This window comes from Vidua macroura, chromosome Z (assembly GCF_024509145.1).
Source record: "Vidua macroura isolate BioBank_ID:100142 chromosome Z, ASM2450914v1, whole genome shotgun sequence".
In the NCBI taxonomy this organism is placed as follows: domain Eukaryota; kingdom Metazoa; phylum Chordata; class Aves; order Passeriformes; family Viduidae; genus Vidua; species Vidua macroura.
In genome coordinates this window covers 820,515-835,011 of record NC_071611.1, presented here as the reverse complement: position 1 = coordinate 835,011, position 14,497 = coordinate 820,515, and the positions used below count along the sequence as shown (strand labels likewise).

Here is a 14,497-nt window from a genome sequence, read left to right as displayed (position 1 = left end):
AAGGCGGCGGGAGCCCGTCCATGCCGGTGGGAGCGGCGCGGCGCTGCAGCGGAGCGGAGCGGCCCGCTGGGGGCCAGCGCCCGGAGCCAGCGGAGGCCGGACCCACAGGAGGAGAGCAGCTCGGTGACCCTGGAAGCTCTTCTGGCAGACGGAGCAGCGCCGTGCTGCCGCGGGGCTGGACACGAGAACTCGGCCTGCGCAAACCACGCCAGCGCTCTCCTTGGCAGGCGGCGGTGGCCACGTCCCCTGACACCAGAAGCCATTTCCCATGGGCTGTCACTTCTTCTCCAGAGGCCTGAAGGACTATTTATTATGTCCATGAAAGAAACAGTTTTGCTTTTGAGTGTTGTCTTGTGGGCCCACAATTAAAGTGTAAAACGGACTCAGTAACAAGCAAACGGAGCGTGTTGCCGCCACTCTGGATTTTCCATCTTGCTTTGTGAGCTCTTATTTAATGTTGTTCTAAAACCTCAGCGTCACCTGCTGGGAAAAGGGGATAAGAGGGATGGCTTTAATTTGTTACCTGAGTGTGCTTAGCTGATCACAAGCCAGATCTGTCTCTCATTTGCAGAAATAAAATGTAAGGCCTGAGCCTTCCTTGCGTGGCAGTGTGTAATTATTTTACAAATTATTATTATTTTTATTGTGAAGTGTTTACTCCAGTTCTGGTGTCTAGGTTTCTTCTGCAAATCATAGAATTCACTCAGGTTGGAAAAGACCTTTAAGAGTGAACATGAAGACCTGCATCACATCACATCATATTTGCGTTCTGGGGTTACCTGGTGTTGGGCTGCTCCTCACCCAGCTTTGTTTTGGCAGGTTCAGGCTGTCTGAGCACTCAGGATCACGGGGAGGGAATTTAGACTTTGTCATTATCTGTGCCTCACGCAGTTCAAAGAATCGTTTCAGTGCAAGATCACCCATCAGGTATTTCAGTAAATTTGCAGAGGGCATTCATGGAAAGAGACACAGAGCGCTGCTGTAGCTGACGACACTGTGGTGTCATCACGTGGCCCTGGGATGGGTGCACGCCCTGGACTCAGAGATTTGGGCCCCGGCTCTTCCGGTTTTATTTAGAGAGCAACAGGGGGAGCAGAAAAATCCCTCCCTGAAAACTGTGGGAGCTGCTCCTGGTGGCTCCTCGCCAGGATCTGCCCTTCCACTATGGCCACCCACTGGCCACGGGTTGGAGCCTGGCAACCCATCAGGAAGGTGATTTAAAATCTCCCATAAATGTCAAAAAGATTCCTCCAACGGTTCTGTTGCTGCCCCAGTGATTGTTCTTCCTCAGTCACAAATTTGTGACTATTTTTGCTGCAGTTTATTTTTAATCGTGCTGGGACTCAGCAGCTGTTACACCATCGCAGAGCTACACTAACCAGGCCTTCAGAGCTTCACCATTGCTGTAACAAAAATATCCACTTCAGATGCCTTTTAAAAGGGGCTTTGGGGACATCCTGGGAGGTTTTTCCCGTGCAAATCCCTCCCAGATCCCAGAGCAAAACCACAGCATAGTGTCAGTGAATTTTACAAGCGGGCTTTTTGGAGACTGGACTGCAAATGATCAGTTCTGCCCCTTGGAGCAATTTCATGCCACCATCTACAGCTTTTGAGAGCTTGCAGTGAGAACACTGTATAGTGTGGCATGCAGACATTTCAGCTCTGAAATGTTCTTTCTTTTTCAGCTGGTTCTAAGAGGAATAGAGGAGAACAAATACACCATATGGTGTTTGCTTGTGAATTGTTGCCTTTGACATTTTGAAAGGCAGAGTTTGATTTTGAAGCAGTACAATATTCGGGTGAATGGAGTCCTCTCAAAGTGCATCTTCACTTTCTGAAGCTGTGCTCACCCCGGTGTTTTAAACTGCCATCTAGGCGCTGGGGAAGCTGGTTTATAACAATCACATTGCTAAATTCAGAGTAGGCTTTTATTTACTAAAATAAAAAAGATTCTGTCTTTAAAAAACACAACCTTTTCACACAGGGTCTTACCCTGCTTGGTCTTGGCTTGTGGTGGAATAAAGTGTAACAAAAGGATCTCTGAATGGTTGCTTTCATTAATGTTGCAGTGAAAATTATGTGTTTTAGGAGGTTTATATGAATTTTTATGAAGCTTTGGAGAGAATATACCCAAGGGCATCTTTGATAGCACAGGCTATTCTGAAAAATAGAGTTAATTCCTGTGTAAGTCAACGCTGCATGAAGCGTTTGCATCTTCCAGAGATTTCAAATTCCTGGGACATTTCTGCTAGTCCATCAGGCATTTCAGGAGGGAAGTGGGGGTCAGTGGAACAGCCTGAACCTGGCCAGGTCCTGTGCCGAGGGGAGCTGCAGCCGCAGGATCAGCACCCACCTGGCTGTGAGCAGGGCTGGGGACGGAGCCGGCGGTGCCCTCGCCTTTCCCTGAGCCCAGCCCGCTGCTCTCGGAGCGATGGGGTGGGTTCGTGCCGTATGGATGGGGGGCAGGATGGCAATTTAGTGCGGAAATGCTCCCTTTAAAATGTGTGTCTGTCTGTCCCTAAAGCCTGCTGGGCACCGCAGCGCCAGCGGGAGCGCTCAGTGAGAAGTGTCCCGTCACACCAGTTCAGTGCCCCAGCTCCCGGTGGCTCCCACCTGGGGACCCACAGGCAGTGACATTTCCCCAGGGAGCAGTGACATGCAGGGAGGGAAGAAAACGCTTTCAGCCCCAAGTGTCCTTCCTGTGTTCTGCAAATCCCTGTGCCCACGAGCAGCTGGACGCTGGGAAGCCACCGGTTATCCAGGTAAGTCCTTCCCTAAATCACTCCGCAGTTTAGGAGGGGAAAGGGGAGAGGAGATTTGCTGTGTGCAAGGCCTGGACTCCGCCAGGCACAGCAGAACTTACCTCTGTGTGTGCACACATAAACACAAGTGTTCCATGTGCTGAACGCCTGGCGAGCCCCGGATCAGGACTCCAGGCCGGGAAGGTTTGTTTCCAACCTCACAGCTCCATCTTGCCTTCTCATGACAAAGGTCAGCCACATCTTCTCACCCTCCTTCACCCGAGGAGATGGGAATTCCTCCATTAGGAGAACTTCTCCTGTGCTGTTGTAGGGATAAAACAGACAAGAGGTCAGCAGACCACAAGTGAAATACACAGAGGATCTGAGCTCTGCTCATACAAGCCACCTGCTTTTCCAGCTTGCTGGAGGTGGTGGATACTGGAGTTATTCCATCCCTGAGCAAGTAGCCCACGTTTTTATAGGAGCTGGATGTACGGGATGAGTGTGGATGTGCAGCACTGGCGTCCTACCAAGGAACACTCCTCAGTCCCCAGAGCGGTCCCTGCAGGGGCACAGCAGAGCCTTGCCTGAGAACATCTCCTCAGGCTCCGGAGTCAATCCTTGGGCACAGCTGGGTGTGAGGAAAGCTGGGCAAGGCAAGAGGGACACTTGTACCGCTGCTGTCTGTCCACTGTAGGTGCACAGTCCTCAGGGAGGTCCACAGACCAGAGAGAACCCTCCTGGGAACAGTTAAATACAAATTGGAGGGGCCTCCAGATTTCCTTGTGTATCCCATGGAAGTGTCCTCTGTGAAAGGAAGGAAGAAGAAAATCCTCTCTCTCCAGAGAAGATGGTATGTGATGTTTATTCATTATGGGCTCAAAAGTCTGTCACTGCAGCAGAACAAGGCTGCACATTGAGGTGCTCCTGCCACTAACTCAGCCTGCTGAGCAGCTCTGTGTCCCACAGCCCAGACAGCTCACCACCCCCTTCCTACAAAAGGATGCAGAGGAATCAGCTTTTCTGCCCCAAATTAGCAGCAGATCAGGGGCTCGCGTTGCCTGTGCGTGGCTGATGCCGTTTCTGAGCTGTGTACATCTCATCCCGCCGCCTGCTTCCAGAGCTGTGCCCCAGCACCCTCTGAGTGCCACCAGCACCTGGGGGAGCTGCCCCACAGCCCTGGCAGCAGGAGAGACCTGTGTGGGGACAGGGACGTGGCAGTGGTGTCTGCAGAGAGCTGGGTGGCAGTCACTGTGTCACCCCTTAATCCTCAGACAGGCTGTGCTGTCCCTCAGCCTCTGATGGATAAACAAACGGGGAACCCAAGGCCCCGGTGGCAGAAATGTCAGCCTTGAGCTGCTGAGCAACACGCTGAAATATTTAACCAGGGAGGCATTGGCAGCAGGAGCCCTGGTGTCTTCCTTTGGCTGTGACTCCCGTGTCTCCAGAGGCACGGAGTGACATTTCACGCGACCGAGCTTGGCGTGGGCAGACCTGTTTGTCACCTCTGCACTGGGGCAAGGGGCTGTTCCCACAGCAGGTACTGTGTCACTCCAAATTACATCCCTGGAACACAGGAGCTGTCAGTAAAGGCTGAGCTGCTCCCTCCTCTCGTCTGCCACTTTGAGCCGCTCCCCCAGGAGTGACACGGTCTCTCCGTGCTGCTGGATCTTCACAGGAGCGTCACTGTGCTCACACTCAGCTTCTGTCAGCCAGCCCTGGTGTTCCAAGCCTGTGTTTAGGAGCCAGGCTGAGCTGCTCTGGGACTTGCTCTGCAGCCTGCTCCTCCCTGAGCTCTGCTGAGCCCTGTGTGTGTGTCCTCGATCTCACTTGCAAAATAGGACGGGGTGGGAGGGGTGGTGAAAAAAAAATGCTTTGAGTCTGACTGATGAAAAGAGTGAGGTGTGATCCGGTTTTCTTTTCCAGCTGTGAAGCTTTTATAGAATCATGGCATGGTTTGGGTTGGAAGGTACCTTCAAAGGCCACCTGGCTTGGGGCACTGCAGCTAAAACGAGTGGCAGCCCCAGGGAGCCCAGCTCCTGCAGCAGCTGGTCCAGGGAAGGGCAGGCACGGAGCCCACACATCCCGGCTCACCGCTGGCTGAGGTCCCTGCTGGGCCCGCAGAGCTCTCTGCTCAGCAGCCACCGTAGAAGAGCCAGGATCTGCCCACTGAGGACAGAGAAAAGAGGGTGTGAAGGGAGAAATCCTGGGAGGGGAAGCCGTGGAAGAGCAGAGTGGTCGACTCAGGGAGCGCCAGCGGGAGCCTGTTTCCAGCTGAAGTGCCTGGGGTGCAGAACTGCAGCCAGACAAAGGTCTCCTTTCGGGCGATGCCCTCGAGCCAGGGCTGGCACTCCGCAAGGCAGCTCTTTCCCGGCCGCCGGCAGGTGGGAATAGCCGCGTGTCCTGCCTAAAACTGATTTCAGAGTCGTGCAGCTCTTGGGGCCGTGAGCCGTCTTAGGCAAGGACAGGCCGCCCTCTGCAGGGAAATTCGTCAAACTTGGGTTCCTGCTTTCCCCATCCACTGCCGGGGTTAACCCCCACAGATCAACCCCAAACTGGTGCCACCCCAGGGCTAGAGCCCTGCTCTCACCTGACATCCTCCAGCAGGCTTCCATTTCCAGTGCCTGTGACGCACAGAAGATTTGCAGGAGGGTGCACTGGCGGTCCGTGATTTGACGCCAAGCTTTTCCCCCTGCTGGGGAAAATAATGGGATCGCACCTGCTGGGATACGTGCAAGCTGCGAGGAGCAGGTGTAGGTCTGGGTTTGCAGCGTGCTGAGTGCTCCCTGCTCCTGTGAAGAAAGCCAGGAGGTGTTTAGTCCTGCTGAATTGCGTCTGGCAGGTTTTTCTCCAGTGAAGTATTTCAGCACGTCATCCCCAGGAAGGTCAGCAAAGTCATTTAAGCCAGCTTTGTTGCCTGCATGCGAGTGGCTGTGCACTTTGCTTGCTTGGGTTGGTATTTTGGCAGCAGATGTTAGAACAGAAAAGGAAATTTTGCTGTTTCTGGAGACCCGAGCCTGCACTGGCCAGGCCTCCTGGGTTGTATCAGTGTGGCTGAAGAACAAAAGTTCCCATCCTCAGCTTGGACAGCACGTTCAGTGTCCCCTCTGACAAGGGCGGCAGAAGGGATGAACCACGTTCCTCTCCCCAGGTAGGACTGAGCTGATGGCTGTGCCTGCTAAACCAAGTGGCTTGTAAAACCCAAGAGGCTCATCACTTGTAACAATATCAAAGATTTGCGTTGCAAGCTGCTTTTGGTCTCACAGAGAGCAACGTGTGATCTCTTGGAGGAGCTCAAAATGAGAAGTCGGAATCTTTCTGAGCAGTAACCTGGTGCCGTAGCTCTCGGAGCTCTGCATCTCCCCAGATATTTGGGGCAGGGATGACGGACAGGTCTCATTCACACGAGTTTATCAGAAGCTGAAAGAGCACAATGCCTGGTTGTTTGTGCCTCTGTAAGCACTCTGTGAGGTGAGCATCCCGAAAGCAGCAGGTGCAGCTGCTGCTCCCGTGAGCGTTCTCTGAGGGCCGCACTCCGCAGGAGCTGTGGGGCAGCGCTGGGGCTGAGGAGCAGCAATGGACTGACCCTCCTGAGCTCAATCACGCAGAAAACACACCCTGACTGCTGTCCTGCTCCAGGCCTGTGAGAATTCACTTGTGGGGAATTTTGGAAGGAATTTGAGACAGGACCTCTGAGTTGTTTTTGATTATGTGATTTTTTTCCTATCTTCTACACAGACAGGAAGGGTGAGTTCGGCTCACATCTTCACTGCATGCTTCAGAAGGCCACAAGACCCTAAGTTACAAGACCTTTGAAGGAATTGTTGACCAATAAAACACTGCCAACAAGGTTATTTATACTTTTGAACTGATCCTTAAATATTTCATCTTATGGACTCATGCTACAGTGTGAGCTTTCTTAGTCAGTCATGTTAAGACACATGAACCTACAGCACTGCATTCTGAGCTTCCTGTTTACCTCTGTAACTACATTTATTTTTTCTATACCTTAAACTCTGAAACTCTAAACTTTCCTCCACTTAGCTCAGCGTGTCTCTGCTTCAAACTATAAATCCACATTCTCACTTCTAGCACCTAAGTTTGGGAGCCTCTTCCAAGGTCTCAGATCAAATCCTGTGTTTAAGTCTAAGCTTTGGCTTCAGCCTCAGCCCACCTGATCCTTGCAGTGAGGAAAACAAGCTTCAACCAGGAGGGAAAAAAGAAACAAAACATGTTAGCTAAGTAGGGCTGGATTTTTAAGAGACTCAAGTTCCCTTGCTCTCAGAAAAGAGATAAATCCTGTTTGTGAAGTTGTTGAGAATTGGAGACTTCCTTTCACAACATCGATGATTAAATCTTGATTGAGTTAGGTTCTCTGTAATTTAAACTACAGAAGGGCTTCTGAGTAAGTGCCAAAGCTCGCCTTATAACACAGCTTTTGTAACTGTCTCATATCTCCCTACCCAGATGCCTCATAACCGAGACATCTAACACTGTCCCGAACCCAGATATCTGTGTGTTCTGTGAAGTCATGAAATGCACAATTGATGTAAAGGATTTCTGTCCTCTACTCTTTGTGTGAGACGTAAAAACTCACCATGATATACCCTCGATCAGGTATTTTCCAGCCTAAACGTTTCAGGGTTTTGATATCAGCCCTCTTCCACAGGAGAAGCTGGGTTTTAAGGTTCAGCTAGCAACACATGTCTGGCGGGAGCACATGTAGGATGAAATGCAGGGGAGTTCAAGCAGGACACAGAGGGAACACTGTGGCCAGCAGCTGTGACACTGCTTTAGCACAGTCCCATGGATGGCCCTGCCTTCAGCACTGCCCAGCAGGGGAATGGTGACTCAAAGAGCAAAAGCCATTCTCCGTACTGCCAGGATGGCGCTCTGCTTATCAGACTCTCTTCACTCTGGAGGAAATTTCCTAAAATTCTAAAAACTGTAGTCGTTTTCCAGTGGGTAGGATGCCATCCTTCGCTAGACACAGAGGGGCTGACTCTATGACACAGTGCTAACAAGTACAGAAAATGCATTTCACAGTGTCCCAAGCCAGTGCAGTTTGAGACCTGTGAAGGTTAATGGATCTTTTCTGGCAGGTTTCTCTATTATTTTTGTCAGTTGCTGCCTCATGGAGACAAAAGCAGAGTGTTCTCAGCAGAGACTGAGTGCCTGGGAGCCCAGGCTGCAAGTGAGGTGTCCATCAGATAAAGGCAGAAACAACTCCTCGAGTTTGCATAGGCTGACGGGACTGATTCTTTCACTTCCAGTGTTCATTCTGGCTATGATCAGTCTCTGCAAGCTCCATCCTCATCCTGCAGCAAGATCACAGCCTGTGAGGTGAGAGAGACCAAAAGCACTGATTTCAAGATCTTAAACCTGAGTGCAGTGTCGCCAGACCCGGCCGATGGGGTTAGACTCTCTCCTGAGGTGTCTGAGGGCTTTCCAGCTTAACTGAGGTCAGCGACACGTGGGGACCCGCAAACTGGCGGTGAAATTCGCGGTTTCGGTGCTTTTCAAGCCCGCTCCGGTCAGACAAAGGCTGTCAGTCCCGGCTCGGCATCTCCTGGGCGATCAGAAGAGGGCAGTCCCGGCCCTCTGTGCTGCTCGGCTTTGTGCTCGGCTCGCTCTCCAGGACGCGAGTCGGCGCCGCAGGGCTGCGTTTACGCCGGTCGGGACGGGAAGGATGCCGCCCCTGAGCCAAGGGAGCCAAGGGAGATGATTCGGGGGCAGAGGGGTTGCTGTGGGATGATTTCTGGAAGAAGGCTCCCGTTGATGAGGGCGGTGTAGGAAAAGGTCCCCGTGTGCCTGCAGCAGAGCTGGGAGTGGCGGCACAGCGCCTACAAATAAATATGCCTGTTCTCAGTGCAGCGGGTACAGCCAGCAGCAGCGAGGGGGAGGGGGCTTACCCTTCCCTTCCCCTGCGATCCCCCTCAGAAAAGCAGATTTATTAGGGGATGAAAGCATTAAAATGGCCAGCCTCCCCCAGAGCGCTGTCCCACCTGGCCTTGAATGCTTCCAGGGACAGGGCATCTATCACCTCTCTGGGCAACCCGGGCCAACCTCATTAGAAAATTTGACGCCCTCATTATCATTTACCTCAATAAATTTACCATCCTCACCATAAAGAGCTGCTTCCTTCTATCTAGCCCGAATTTCACCTGGTCAGCCCATGTCAGGATTTCTCACTGGTGCCCAGCAGTTCAGCAGATTAGAGCTGACTTGAGGTCAGACTGGCCTAAAAAGAAGCTGCAGATCACAAGAAAAGAAAGTAAAACATAAATTTAAAAGGAGCAAAAGACTGTTAACCTACAGTGAGAGTCACTGACAAAGGAATTTGTCACTCAGCACCACTGTGGGCTGTTCCCATGTGAGCTGGTCTCAGGGCCTGACACTCTTCTGCATACACTGAAGCCCAAAAAGGCTAAATGAGAAATTTTACACAGAAATGCTTTAAAAGAGAATGAAATTACCAGTCAGAAAAAAAAAAAAAAAAAAAAAAAAAAAACGGAAACAAAGTAAACATACTTGGCTCTCTGTTGTTCTAATGAAGTAAAAGGGGCAAGGCTGGTAGGGAGCAGTAATATCTTTTAGTGGAATTGGTGTAATAAAAGACATTATTTTTCTTCACAAACCTTGACTCGGGGTAGCCATCATCTTTACTGCCTCGTTCCTGCTTCAGTCTCATGTAAATGTGAAGAGTCAGTGGGGTAATCTCTCTATATCAGGCTTGTCAGAGTGAACAATTGACACTGCTTTTTAACAGAAATAAAGAGCAAAAGGCCAAGAGGCCATTTTTTATCAAACCCCAGAAACCTTCTGAGGCATGGCTTGTTCTGCTAGTTCTTACCACAAAACCATCTGAGACTGGAGTGAGATAAAAGCCAGTATCACTGCTTAAATAATTATTTGTTCTGTATTAGCTACATTATCAGTGAGTTTACGGGAGTGACAGCGTAGCACCATGGCAGGAATGAAAGGACAGATCTAGGCAACTAGAACAGAGGTTGTTTTAGTTCAGTTATTTGCATCAAGGATCAGTGATAGAAAAAGCAGGGACACAGGGTCCAGTGCTGGTGACGATACTTTAAATGAGATACTTGAAAAACTGAAAACATTATGAAAAGGAGAGTCAAAACTATCTCAGGGATGGGGAACAAAAGTCTTCTGTGTACTTTATCAAGCATTAAGTGGTTACAACCACTATGGTTTATCACGAGAAAAATGGAGGGGAAAAAAGGAAGTTCTCCTCAGCAAAGAGACAACAAACAAGCAGAAGATGACCACAAATCTAGGGCAACCCTAAAGAGAAATAGAACACTGTTTCAGCATGGTGGAAGTGACTTAAGAAACCACCTTGGTGTGATTTAAGAAAACTACCTTCAAACAGTTTTTTGGGAGATGCAGTTTTAATTTAGCACAAACCACTGGCTCCCTCTTGGAAAGGAGCCCCAGTAAAACGCAACGGCCTGTGCACGCGGGAAGTGTGGAGTGATCATGAAACAGCCATCTGCTGCGTTAGAAATTTCTGAATGAGCTGCCACCCCGCAGTGGGCGAGCTGCAGCACCCGCGGAGGCTGCTCCAGCCCAGCCAGGAGGGACGGCAGCTCCGTGCTGGCTGGCTTTGCACGGGCTCACGGCTCTCGGCAACAGCAGAGCAGCAACGTTCCGTGTGCCAGAGGAAACTTCCGAGTGAGCACCAAATAGGGTGATGAAAGCCCTGCTGAGGAAGGAGGAGCAGCAGCTCCTCTGGTTCTATAGCACAGGCAGTGGCACACAGACTCACAGAGAGAGACACCGGGGGGCTGGGACAGCTGGGAAGGGGCTGGAGCCCCAGGAGGGGCTGAGGGAGCTGGGAAGGGGCTCAGCCTGGAGAAAAGGAGGCTCAGGGGGGACCTTGTGGCTCTGCACAGCTCCTGACAGGAGGGGACAGCCGGGGGGGGGTCGGGCTGTGCTCCAGGGAACAGGGACAGGAGGAGAGGGAACGGCCTCAGGCTGGGCCAGGGCAGGCTCAGGGTGGCCAGCAGCAGGAATTTCCCCATGGAAAGGGCTGTCCAGCCCCAGCACAGCTGCCCAGGGCACTAGTGAGTCCCCACCCCCTGAGCCATGTGGCACTTGGGGACATGGGGCAGTGGTGGCCCTGGCAGTGCTGGGGGAATGGTTGGACTTGAGGGTGTGAGGGCTTTTCCAGCCCAAATGGTTCAGTGATTCCATGACCCTGCTGCCCCCCACGGCAGCTGGGGCCGTGCTGAGGCACAAAGCACGGCCAGGCCTCCTCTGCACCTGTGTCTTGGAAGAGGTTCGGAGCCTGGATTTGGGAAAGAACCAAACCGGTACCGCGGGGCTGCCGGGAGAAGGCGGGGGCTGGAAGGCAGCGGGTGCCGCGTGGAAATGACAGCTCTCCCTCCCATCCAAACCCGCCGCTGGGAGCTCTGGGCCCCGCAGCCCAGATTGCAGCCCCTGGGGTGCAGGTTTTTCTCTGCTGTGACTAATTGCAGCCCAGCTCTCCAGGCAGCCGTTCTTTCACAACAAAGTGCTGCGCAGCGTGTTCCAGCGAGGCCTCAGCTGCTCATTAGGTGATCCTGGGGAATATCCTCCGCCGGTCTGGAGTGACACGGGTTTACAGCAGAAGTGATTTATGCAATTTGGGTACGAAGCCAGGCATCTTTAAATGCCTCCAATTTGGGCTATTTTTAGCCCGGCACAAAGTCATGACCTCGCAGGTTATTTTCGCAATCTCTTTTGTTTATGGGTGCAGGGCAGCATTATTCTGAAACGTTTCAAACCTGCCACAGTCATGCTGACGGGGAGGGGAGGGGGAAAGCAGCTGAATGTGCTCTTCATGACAGGCCTCAAAATTGTAATTAGGAGAGGAGGTTTTGATTAAGTAGGTTTACGTATCTAATACTGTTACTATAGTGACTCTGCTTCCTTTAACTGCACGGTGCTCCTTCGTACATCAAACTATTTAAATCGTGTTTGGTGCTGGTGGCAGAGAATTAAAATTCTTACTTAGTAGAAGTTCCTGTTAAAATAAAATTTTCTCTTTCTAACAGAAAATGGGGAGCGTGAGATGGGATATTGGGCAGGAATTGCTGGCTGTGAGGGCGGGCAGGCCTTGGTTCAGGGTGCCCAGAGCAGCTGTGGCTGCCCCTGGGTCCCTGGAGGTGCCCAAGGCCAGGCTGTACATGGTTTGGAGCAGCCTGGGGCAGTGGAAGGTGTCCCTGCCTATAGATGAGATTTAAGGTCCTTTCCAACCCAAACCATTCCAGGATTCTGTGATTAACAGTCTCAAAATCTACAGCACTGAAAATATCTGAGTTTGGGCTGGAGAGGAGGCAGACGAAGGCTGGGATGGGCTGAGCTGTCGTGTTTCATACCCCTGTACTTTCCCTCTTCAAACTCTGTGGAGGCTGAGCTGGGGGCGGGTATCACTTCCACTGAGGTGAGACCATTCTGAGGACAAACAGCCGAGTGTTATTGTGAAAAGTGATGGCTTTGCTCTGTGCTTCTGCAATTTCAGTGCTGACCTGCAGCATTAGCTGTCCGGATGACTTCTGCCAAGCCTTCTGTTTGAGTCCAAGGGTATCCCAGCCCTCCAGGCCCCATGAGGCATCAGACCAGGCTGGGCTTACCTCAGCGCTGTGGCCCTGCATGTTCTGAGGAGCCCTGTTCCACATAGGGCATCCAGCACGGCGGCCCTGGCCACTGGGAGCAGCTTCCATGCTGCCACAAGGAACTCCGTGTGGAGTGACCCCGTTTCCCTGCCACCGTTCTCTGCTCCTTCCTTCTGCTCTGCCTTTCCCCCTCACCCTCCTCCCCGGCGGGATGCTCCTGTGGAGCCACGGTCCCCACCGTCCTGGGTGCCACACAGCGCTCACAGCCCCATTCCTTCACAGACCAGGCTCCTCATGGACCCCAGCTCCACACAGCCCCATTCCCTCACAGCCCCATCCCCTCACAGCCCCTTCGCCTCATGGACCCCAGCTCCACACAGCCCCATTCCCTCACAGCCCCCGGCTCCTCACAGCCCCATTCCCTCATGGACCCAGGCTCCTTATGGACCCCGGCTCCTCACAGCCCCATCCCCTCACAGCCCCTTCCCCTCAAGGACCCCAGCTCCACACAGCCCCATTCCCTCACAGCCCCCGGCTCCTCACAGCCCCATTCCCTCATGGACCCAGGCTCCTTATGGACCCTGGCTCCTCACAACCCCATTCCCTCACAGCTCCATTCCCTCACAGACCCTGGCTCCTCACAGCCCCAGCTCCTCACAGCCCCATTCCCTCACAGCCCCCGGCTACTCACAGCCCCTTCCCCTCAAGGACCCCAGCTCCTCACAGCCCCATTCCCTCACAGCTCCATTCCCTCACAGCCCCTGGCTCCTCACAGCCCCAGGCTCCTTATGGACCCCGGCTCCTCACAGCCTCGTCCCTTCACAGCCCCATTCCCTCACAGACCCTGGCTCCTTATGGACCCCAGCTCCTCACAGTCCCATCCCCTCACAGCCCCATTCCCTCATGGACCCCGGCTCCTCACAGCCCCAGCTCCTCACAGCTCCATTCCCTCACAGCCCCTTCCCCTCACAGACCCCGGCTCCTCACAGCCCCATTCCCTCATGGACCCTGGCTCCTCACAGCCCCATTCCCTCACAGCCCCATTCCCCTCACAGCCCCATTCCCTCACAGACCTCCATCTTATGGCCTCCAACCCCTCAGGATCCTGTCCCCTCAGGTTCCCCATTCCCATTCCCTATGCCCTCATGTTACCCATCCCCTCATATTCCCTATTCCCCAGCCCTTCACGTTCCCCATTCCCATCCCCTCACACTCACATTCCCGTTCCCTCACACTCACGTTCCCATTCCCTCACGCTCCCGTTCCCATCCCCTCACACTCCCGTTTCCATCCCCTCACATTCCCATCCCCTCACACTCACATTCCCATCCCCTCACACTCACATTCCCATCCCCTCACACTCACATTCCCATCCCCTCACATTCCCATCCCCTCACACTCCCGTTCCCATCCCCCGTTCCCATCCCCTCACACTCCTGTTCCCATCCCCTCACATTCCCATCCCCTCACACTCCTGTTCCCATCCCCTCACATTCCCATCCCCTCACACTCCTGTTCCCATCCCCTCACATTCCCATCCCCTCACACTCCCATTCCCATCCCCTCACACTCCCATTCCCATCCCCTCACACTCCCGTTCCCATCCCCCGTTCCCATCCCCTCACACTCCTGTTCCCATCCCCTCACATTCCCATCCCCTCACACTCCCATTCCTGTCCCCTCACACTCCCATTCCCATCCCCTCACATTCCCATCCCCTCACACTCACATTCCCGTTCCCTCACACTCACGTTCCCATTCCCTCACACTCCCGTTCCCATCCGCTCACACTCCCGTTCCCATCCCCTCACACTCCCGTTCCCATCCCCTCACACTCCCATTCCCATCCCCTCACATTCCCATCCCCTCACACTCCCATTCCCATCCCCTCACACTCCCGTTCCCATCCCCCGTTCCCATCCCCCATTCCCATCCCCTCACACGCCCGTCCCCAGTCCCGCCCCTCGCCCCGCCCCTCGGCGCTGATTGGCTGTCTCGCCAGTCCAATTAGCCTGCGACGGATCCCTCCTCGCCGCGCCTATCCCGCTTTCCCCTCTGCGGGGGCGGGATAAAACGTTCATTGGCCGAACGCCACTGTCGCTTGCGAGCTTCCTTCTCTTCTATTGGTTGCGTCAG

The 14,497-nt window shown here is 53.2% G+C and overlaps 1 long non-coding RNA gene across 1 annotated transcript; it reads right to left on the bottom strand.

Moving 5' to 3' along the window:
- Window positions 1-411: 411 nt before the first annotated feature.
- Window positions 412-7,332, bottom strand: LOC128821887 (uncharacterized). The gene is made up of 3 exons (XR_008441266.1): window positions 5,332-7,332; window positions 2,864-3,063; window positions 412-483 (listed from the first exon to the last, which is right to left on the bottom strand). It is a non-coding gene; the product is annotated as an uncharacterized LOC128821887 (long non-coding RNA).
- Window positions 7,333-14,497: the final 7,165 nt, after the last annotated feature.